The sequence below is a fragment of the Octopus sinensis genome, linkage group LG6 (assembly GCF_006345805.1).
Source record: "Octopus sinensis linkage group LG6, ASM634580v1, whole genome shotgun sequence".
NCBI lineage: Eukaryota > Metazoa > Mollusca > Cephalopoda > Octopoda > Octopodidae > Octopus > Octopus sinensis.
In genome coordinates, this window is record NC_043002.1 from 87,887,865 (window position 1) to 87,898,015 (window position 10,151).

Here is a 10,151-nt window from a genome sequence, read left to right on the forward strand (position 1 = left end):
GGGATTCCACAAAGAAAATGATTTTTGGAGTGAGTGCATTTATTCAATCTAGCTACAAACGAAGACAGTCCAGAATCTCAGACACGAAAGCGATAATCTTCGGTAAATTGTAGTTAGGAAGCAATTTTTTCTGGGCATAACTTTTGCAAATATCAAGCATGACATTAAGTCCTACCACTATTCGCGAATTCATGACCCATATTTTCTGGAATAGCACAGTGGACTTTCAAACGCACGTTGGATATAATGGAAAAATATCTGCTAAACCTGTTCCAGAAATTTTCTGTTTTGAATTAGCTTCAAGCTTTTTTATTGAGATATTTTGATTTAGAGGATAATTCCTTGTTACATCACTTTTTAGATATATTCCAAGTTCTTTTTCATGTAAATAATTAAATGGCAACGAATTTAGTCCATAACATTTAACCCAAATGCTCCCAAGTTACGAGTAAGGCAGTCTCCAGTTAAAAGAATTCAAGCAATTATAGCTACTGTGGTTGTTACAGGATGGAATTCATTAAAACCAACGACAAACTTTAAGGCCAATAACTGACAATCGACCAAAACGTAACTGGGATATTTATTTTAGTTATTCTTTTTAGTTTTGTTTTCCAGTCCTTAAAAACTTTTACGAATGAATCAAATACATCATCAGTTCGTTGGTAGAATATCCAGTCACAAGGGACTAAATCTCTAAAAGTAACCGCTGGCTTTTTATTAATATTCTATTTGTGATGTCACTTTGAACTTCACGAAAGTTCATGCTTGAAATACTGTAAGCTCATCAGGCCATGCCACACCTAAAAACTGCTGAATAAACAGAAATCTCTTCTTTTTAACACGACTGCTCATAGAATGAAACTAGACATCTCAAACCATTTTGCCTATCGTCTAGATTCTTGTGCTCAGACTACCATCTTGACTTTACTTATGTCTTTACTTATGTCTTTTGTACTTTGTCTCGTTGTCTGCAATTTGTCTTCCTACTATTAGACTGTTTTTTTTACCATGTTTCTGCTCCATACATTTAAATGTTCTAATTATATAACATAATATACATTTATTTTACATATAGACACATCCGCTTAGCTAATGTAAGCAAAAAATGTTTTAAATACCGGTATTCATGTGTGTAAAATTTATATCAATTTACAAATGACACTAAGTACAGAGTCGACACACTCCTAAAAATATTTTAGCCTTATATGGTAAGTAGGCTCCGATATACTAAAATGTTTCTTTAATCCTTTATTAAGGCGTGTATGAGGTACTTACCAAAGCTGAATTTCAAGTAGTGAAATGTTTACTCTAAATAATTCTTGGGAAATTTATTGTCCTGTCATCTTCATTAGATTTATGACTTCCTGAGCGAGTAAATAGAGAGACAAGTGATAAGTAACAAAAAAAAAACTGTAGGCATGGAAACGAGAAAGTCTCAGAAAATCTAAGAAGTGTGGCAGTGTTTAAACATCAAGCAACAGCTACGTTTAAAAGCCTTCGTGCATCTAACTACTTCAACTAATTCCTATGTATGCTTTACTTTTAGAATTAATGTATTACATTTTTACATTTTATAGGATATATTTTTTAATGGAATAAGCGAGGAAAGTTCTAAGAATTAAACTTGATGTACATTCAAAGAAATAAATGTTTTATTCCAGTTACTATTTTTTTTCTTCGCAATATTTCATTCAGCTATATAAAGCGGCGAGCTGACAGAATCGTTAGCGCGCTGGGCGAAATGCTTAGCGGTATTTCGTCTGTCGTTACGTTCTGAGTTCAAATTCCGCCGAGGTCGACTTTGCCTTTCATCCTTTCGGGGTCGATAAATTAAGTACCAGTTACGCACTGGGGTTGATGTAATCAACTTATTCCCTTTGTCTGTCCTTGTTTGTCCTCTCTGTGTTTGGCCCCTTGTGGGCAGTAAAGAAATAAATATTTCATTCAGCTATATAAAGCGGCGAGCTGGCAGAAACGTTAGCACGCCGGGCGAAATGCTTAACAGTATTTCGTCTGTCTTTACGTTCTAAGTTCAAATTCCGCCGAGGTCGACTTTACCTTTCATCCTTTTGGGGTCGATAAATTAAGCACCACTTGTGTACTGGAAGTGATCTAATCGACTCGCCCCTCCCCCAAAATTTCGGGCCTTGTGCCAAGAGTAGAAAATAATCGTCAGCATACAGGCAAAAAGCTTAACGGCATTTCGAGCTGAGTTCAAATTCCGCCGAGGTCGACTTCCATTTTTCTTCTTTCGGGGTCGATAAAATAAGTACCAGTTTAGCAATGGATCCGATGTAATTACCTGCTGCGCTGAACTTGCTGGCATTGCTCCAAAATTTGAAACCAATATTGTGTTCAGCTACGATTATGATGTACCACATCAGTAGGATGCTGGCTTACAGTTGGAAAGGTTTGCAATTCAACTTGGGTCGTCTGTTATCTCTTGTTCAAATTTAACATGAAGAATGGTGGGGTAGTGCTCATCACTTTCACTCTCCAAACACACCACTTCGATACTATTGATAGCCTTTAGTTTGATTTAGATATCAGGGCTATGGCTATACTGGAGCCCCGCTTTCTACATGCAAATAAAAAGATGACATTGAACGGGATATAAAGGGGAAGAGAGAAGAGATTGAATTATATTAATGAAATTGAAACTACAACCTTGTTATCATGAATCGAACACCTAAACCATAAGACCGTAGATTTTCACTAACTCTTTTTCGCTATATAAGAGACAGCAGAAACTGACTGTTCAAGGATATGTGGTTTTTAGAACAGAGGAGTATTTTTATACTTTGTATAGTAAAGTTTAAATCTTCCCATGGACAAAAATGTGTGATTGACTGGTGCTATAACCGAGGACAGAGAAATATCTAAACTATTTAGGGTCTTAAAAGACTGATCAGTGCACAGTGACATTTGATAAATGGCCTTGAATAAATGGGTAAATATGTTTTGGAAAACGTGACAAGTGAAAATGCCATGAAATCCATTAAATCAGGGCGTAACTTAGCATACACTTTGATATATTCTAATATATTCCCTGCATCTACCCTATAACGCTTGAAGGGTTGATAAATAAAGAGAAAAGTAGAGATTAAAAAGAAACAGTTTGCATGTGTGATAGCCTATGCGTGCTTTAAGTACATATTCGCGCACATACGTACGCATACATGTACACGTAGTAAAATTACGTCACTTATGTTTGTATGAGAGATGGTTACATGATAGCTCATTAAGTATGAGGATTCTCAGCTTTGTTCTCCACGAAAACAAAGAGAAAATAAATATATAAGATATTCGTAAAATGAATAACTCGTAGGCACTCATATGTTCTTTCTCCACAAACATGAAGAGAGATGGCCATCACTAGTTTATAAATATGTACGCACAGGCAACAGTGGTAGAAGAACGGAAATAATTCCACGTGATACATTACCGTACATGCATAATGACATCAAGGACAAGTTAAGAGTAAATGATAAATTCACTGAGTAGACAAAAATGCAGGTGATCCGTACTTTATCAAACATACATACTAGCATACAGCACACATGTACACACATATCTATATCATTACATATATGTGTGATTTTGTATGTATGTGTGTATATGCGTGTGTGTATGTGAGAGAGAGAAAGAGAGCATATACATACATACATATATATATATATATATATATATATATATATATATGCGTATAATAAAAGTTGACCACTAAGTGGACATCCAATATGCTAGAAGAAGATCACCTACGATCTAACCACTAAGAAAAGAATGTTCTTTAGAGAAATTCAGCAAACACCAGAACATTATTTAAATTTTATTTAAATTATTTAAATTATATATATATAACATTGATCATAAGCTCCAATTTCTAAATACACATAGAATGCTCTGAATTAATCCTTCAATGAAACTAATTAGTATGTATCATACGTAGTCTGTGTGTGTGCGCACGCGAGCGTGTGTGTGTGTGAGAGAGAGAGAGAGAGAGAGAGAGAGAGAGAGAGAGAGAGAGAGAGAGAGAGAGAGAACTGATTTATGTATTAATGTAATATTTTCTAATTTAATATCTTTGCTCATTAGGCCCTCAGGAGGTATTTTCAGTATTTTTTTTAAGGCAGGCTTGTTGAGATTGCCTTTAAACATGAGCGGTGTTTCACCTTCTACTTTCTGGTTGCTTTATAATCAGCTCTTTTGTGGCCGACATCAAATTTATAGCAGAGTTTTCTATGTAAGCTGAAGAAACGAGTTGTAACAGAAACATAGAATGTTGCCGTAACGTGAATACGAGCAAATTTCCCAATATGAACACGTAAGAGTATATGGGCATCGAGATTCATTCTTAGTGTTACTCACTGCACTTAGGTATTGGTTATAATTTCGACTAATTTCCATTTAGCTGTAGAGCATTCTCAACGAACAAAATTTGAAATATGTACTTGTGATGTCCATATATGTCAAATTAGAAAACCCATTCCCTCACACACGCATGCACACAAATGTGTATGTATTTTTGTGCATGCATATTCATGTCTTTTTATAGGTGCCTATGTCCGTGTCTGTTATTGTGGAAGGACTGGTCTTATGTCTAAAAGCGACGCATGGGCGGCAGGTTCGGTTGTATGGTAAGAGGTTTATTTTCCAGACGCATGGTTCCGGGTTCAGTTCCACTGCGTGGTTCCTTGGGTAAGTATCTTCTATAATAGTCTAGGGGCCGAGCAAAACCTTGTGAGTCGATTTGTTAGACAGAAACTGAAAGAAGCCCGTCGCATATATTATGTGTGGGTGGGTGCGCGCGCGTGAGTGTCTTTGTGTCTGCGTTTGTCCCCCACTATCACTACAATCAGTCTTTGTTTGCTTATGCCCACGTAACTTAGCGGTTCTGCAATAGACACCGATAGAATAAGTAGTAAGCTTTAAAAATAAGTACTGGGGGTCGATTCGTCCGACTGGAATTCTTCAAGGGGGTGCCCCAGCATGGCCTCAGACTAATGACTGAAACGAATACGATAAAATATAAAATAAGTGATTTCTGTGTAAGTAATCAAAATATTAAGTGCTCGACACCGTGTTGGACAAAAGCAATTTTTTTTTCTTTATACAGCACCAAACCGTCTAACTGATTGTATAAATGGGAAACTTAAAGTTACGACAATGAACATCAGACAAAAGCATATGATTATACCCGACAAATATTTTCAGTACTTTTTCTTTTATTCCTCTTATACAATACACATGCGCGCGGGCGTGTCTGTGTGTGTGTGTATTTGTAACAGGGATAAAGTATTTCGTAGGTATATCAATAGTATTCGTGCAAAGTTTAGTAAAGAACTCAACGAAGTAGAATAATTACGTTTTGAGTGATAATGATATATAAAAACGACTTGAAATGATACGAGAAAAGTAAAATGAGGTATATGTGTGGATGTATTGATTTCAAATTTTGGCACAAAGCCACTAAGTTCGGGGGAAGTCGATGATATCGACCCCAGTGCTTAACTGGTACTTATTTTATCGACCTGAAAATGATAGGTAAAGTTGACTTCGGCAAAATTTAAACGATGAAATGCAGCTAGGAATTTTGTCCGGTGTACTAATGATTCTACCAGTTCGCTGCCTTATGTATAACCATCTGAAGATGAATGAATATATATATTTTATGATTTCACTGGCCGATGATCCATTTTCTAGCGAAGATGCACAGCTAAGTTTTACATACACACAAAGGCGTTATCAACATGCAACTAGACAAGTGCTTAAAGTGTACTCGTTTTATACATTCTGGCTCTAACAGACTCATCTCGCCTGCTCCCTTCGCAGACAGTTTGATAGAATGACAGACAGACAGACAGACAGACAGGTATATGATATTCCATGTTTTCCCTGAGAAGTACCTAGACATTTCAACTTTTCGGTTAAACGTTGTTTTCTTAACACATACTCAAACTTTGGTCAAAGGCATTCCTACAGTCATAACTGTCTATTACTTAGTTATCGTCTTATCTTCCTTAAGACTCGATGTTCTAACATGAATGAACTTTGACTATTATCTCTAACAGCACAAGCGACAGTATTGAGTCGCCTTCGTCAACTGTCGCCTACAAGTATAATTGCCTCAGTGCTAAGTCAAAAGTTATCAATGTTAATGGGAAAACAAAACTTAAATCTTTTCAATGTTATATATTGAAATATTTCCGATCGTAGAAGCAAACACTTGTCAAAGCAAATCAGCAGAAGATGATGGCGTTGTTTGCTGACATGACAGAACGAGAACACGGCTTTCTGGAAAAGCCTCCATTTCATTATTTATTCACGTGCTGATCATTCATTTGCGTAATATCTTAGATAACCCTAAAGCTTACAATTCTTCAATGTTCATGTATTTTCTTGTATTACGTGAATGCGTGTGTGTGTCTGTCTGTCTGTCTACATTATGCGTTGTATGTATATGTGTGTGTATTAGCGTACGTGTGTGTCTGTATATATATGCATAAGTTGTATGCGCGCACGCTAGTGTATGTGTGTGTGTGGACAGCCGATATTATTTGGCACAAGCTGTTTCATTTTACTCGTGTCATTTTAAATATTCAGTATTATTACAGCTTGAGATAACGGAATTTATTGAGAAAAATTTTGTTTAGTGAATTTAATGAATTTAATCGTTAAAATAAACACAGCTAAATACGCAACATTTGTTTGGAATTACGGTAAACAGAATGAAGTACCCTGCCTAAGTGGGATTATTTAAAATAAATAAGATAATACTTTTCTATTTATTAATTTATTTATCGTAAGAGATCAATAAATTGATTTATTGCACAGGCGTAAGTTGTCATTCATATTCTTAGATAAGGAGAAATATAACTGTGTGAGATTCATGCCTTTTTTATATTCTATATTGGATCTAATGAAAAATCGAAACCATGCTCTCTTCTCAACAGGGCTGGTGCTACACTGAAGGCAGACAAGGCGATCGTCAAGAGCAGGGTTTCTAATTACAGGGGCGTGGACCAGTACCGAACAGCGGATCATCTTTTTATACCGGACCACACAGTAAGAATAAATCATTAATTTTATTTCTATGTTATTGACTACTGCAGTCTGCAGGTTGTTTTTGTATTATATATGTGATAATTAAATTATATATTATATGATATATTGTGTGTTGTTATGCGCTGGATCCTCCGGTTCGTGGGAAAATTGCCTTTCATAAAACCCACCCACTGTCTAAAAAGCGTTGGGGAGCACTAAAATCTATGGTGCCACACAAATCCTGAACAACTTAAAATGTATTATTTCAATTAAAAACTCGAAATCTCAGTAATAGAGTATGAAAGATCCCTTTCAGAACAGAGGAGAGTGGACGGAATAGGAGTGGGGGAAGGTAATTGAGACGAGAAGGCTGTATAGTGTTACTAGCAGTATCGCCCGGCGTTGCTCAGGTTTGTAAGGGAAATAACTATAAAGCATTTTTAGAGAGTTATAGCCAAAAAATAGCAACAAAATGGAAAAAAATTATGGTAAATTTTTTTTGAGAGTTAAAAAGGTCGAGTTGCGTCCCCTAGACAGTCTGTGGTTTGTGTTTCTGATTCTCGACCCCATGTCGAATTTATCGATTTTTTTCAGAACTGGGGGAACTTTTCAAAATTTTCGCTGCGTTAGTTTTGAATTATGACATTGGGCTATTTGTGTGTCAAGTTTCATCAGAATCGGTTGAAAGTCAGGGTGAGGGTACAACCTGACAGACACACAGACACACAGACAGACAAACTGCCGTTTATATAGAGAGAGATGACGTGTCACGTGATCAGATGTGGAACATTTATAGTTCTGTCTGATAACAGACTTGCTCAGTGATATACACGATAATAGTCCTACACATTTCTTGTGCCTAAGTTAACTAATTTTTCAACCGTATTTTTCACCTTGTGTAAAGAGAGTTATGGCTGAAGGAATTTGTAGAAAAATTTGTTTAAGTGGGCGAACAGAGGAGGGTTGAGAAAACCGGGGCACATTTTAGGGCTGAGAAAAGGAGGGAAATGTAGGACTGACAGGAGACGTTAAGCATTTTGGTACCGGCACTGATTCTTGGTTCTTGTAACTTTGCACTGTTTTCATACTGGTACTTAACGCACCACGGGGTCTACAGCCAGAGATAGAGAGATTTAGGTAAACGAGATCTCGAGTTTTAGGTTGTTGGTGCTGTTGTCTTCTTCCAATCAGGACTCACGCCATTAGCCTCAAACAATAATCTCTAATTCGAGCCTACTCTAAGCTACTAAGAATGTTTGTGACAACTTGAAGATCCACCCAGCACAAGCGAGAAACTTGTGGTGAAAGAGTACAGCGGGGTTCACCCCCGCCGGAGCCTCGTGGACTTTAGGTGTTTTTCTCAGTAAACACTCACAATGCTCGGTCTGGGAATCGAAACCGTGTTCTTACAACCGCGAGTCCACTGTCCTAACCGCTGGGCCATTGAGCCTCCACTGGTGCTGTTGTCGTTTAGTCACCAAGTTAACTTTTCGTTGAGCAGGCCTATGATGAATAGTAATCCTTCTGTGACCATCCTGTTCTATTTGATTTTTAGCCACAATGTATGTAAGATCGCATAATCCAGTGTCCCCTTTTTACGAGGTTGCGAAGTTGATTTTGTTTTGATTGGTTTTGTTTGAAATCGATTTGGTTACTATTTTATTCGGATCGAATGACAATGTAGCGGTAATTTTTGTGTTTTTTCTCTAGAAATTAACGAAATTAGAGACAAGGATATATCTCAGTAGGAATATAACTAGTACGGCATCAATAAGAAAACAGAATAGCTTTACTCTCTTTCTGATAAGGTACTAAAAACTGGTTAATTGATCATGGTAGCGTTCACACATTTCTCATTGGTGGTGCATTAGGAAAGAAATATGGCGTCAAATGGTTAGTGAATGAATCCGAGTAATATTCATGACAAGTGATTTTTCGCCTTCCTTCGATGTATTTTATCACAGCACTATCTTGAGAGAGAGAGAGAGCGGCAGGGAGAGGAGAGGTAGAGAGAGAAAGAGGGAAACAAACAAGGAAAGAGAGAGAGAAAGAAAGAAAGAAAGAAAGAAAGAAAGAAAGAAAATTTTGAAATTAAAATTTATGTAATATTCTAAGAATTTCGCCTCCATTTTTTTTTCTTCACTTTGTCAAATGAAATAATTCTTATACACCATCGTTAAATCAAATTAATTGTGTCCTTGTCAATGTGCAAAGAGACCGTATTCCAGGACACGCCTGCTTTTGGTTCCTTGTTCAAGTCACGCCCTTTCACTGCAATTAGCAACGGCTTAAATTCCAATTAAGTCTTAATAATTACATGACGCATATTTAAAAATATGGTATCTATATGGCGAACGGAATGAGTGATTATTATATGTTTCCTGTTTGAGTAGAAAAGATTATCATTATTATTACTATTAATCGACTGGGACCCTCCCCACAAATTTTAGGCCTTGTGCCTTCAGTAGAAAAGATTATCATTATTATTACTATTAATCGACTGGTCCTCTCCCCACAAATTTTAGGCCTTGTGCCTTCAGTAGAAAAGATTATCATTATTATTACTATTAATCGACTGGTCCCCTCCCCCAAAATTTTAGGCCTTGTGCCTTCAGTAGAAAAGATTATCATTATTATTACTATTAATCGACTGGTCCCCTCCCCCAAAATTTTAGGCCTTGTGCCTTCAGTAGAAAAGATTATCATTATTATTACTATTAATCGACTGGTCCCCTCCCCCAAAATTTTAGGCCTTGTGCCTTCAGTAGAAAAGATTATCATTATTATTACTATTAATCGACTGGTCCTCTCCCCCAAAATTTTAGGCCTTGTGCCTTCAGTAGAAAAGATTATCATTATTATTACTATTAATCGACTGGTCCCCTCCCCAAAAATTTTAGGCCTTGTGCCTTCAGTAGAAAAGATTATCATTATTATTACTATTAATCGACTGGTCCCCTCCCCCAAAATTTTAGGCCTTGTGCCTTCAGTAGAAAAGATTATTTGTATCCTGTTTGAAAATTGCGCATACTACTGACGTTTATATTATACTTTTGCATGTATGGTGAGAAACACTTCTCTACATTTGCTTGAAGAAAGAAATATTT

General features: G+C 36.6%; 1 long non-coding RNA gene across 1 annotated transcript in view; it reads left to right on the forward strand.

Moving 5' to 3' along the window:
* LOC118763746 overlaps positions 1–10,151 on the forward strand; it is an 84,948-nt gene that overhangs the window by 39,087 nt on the left and 35,710 nt on the right. Inside the window, exon 2 of the long non-coding RNA XR_004999498.1 lies at positions 6,954–7,065. This is a non-coding gene — a long non-coding RNA (uncharacterized LOC118763746). The remainder of the gene's footprint in view (positions 1–6,953; positions 7,066–10,151) is intronic.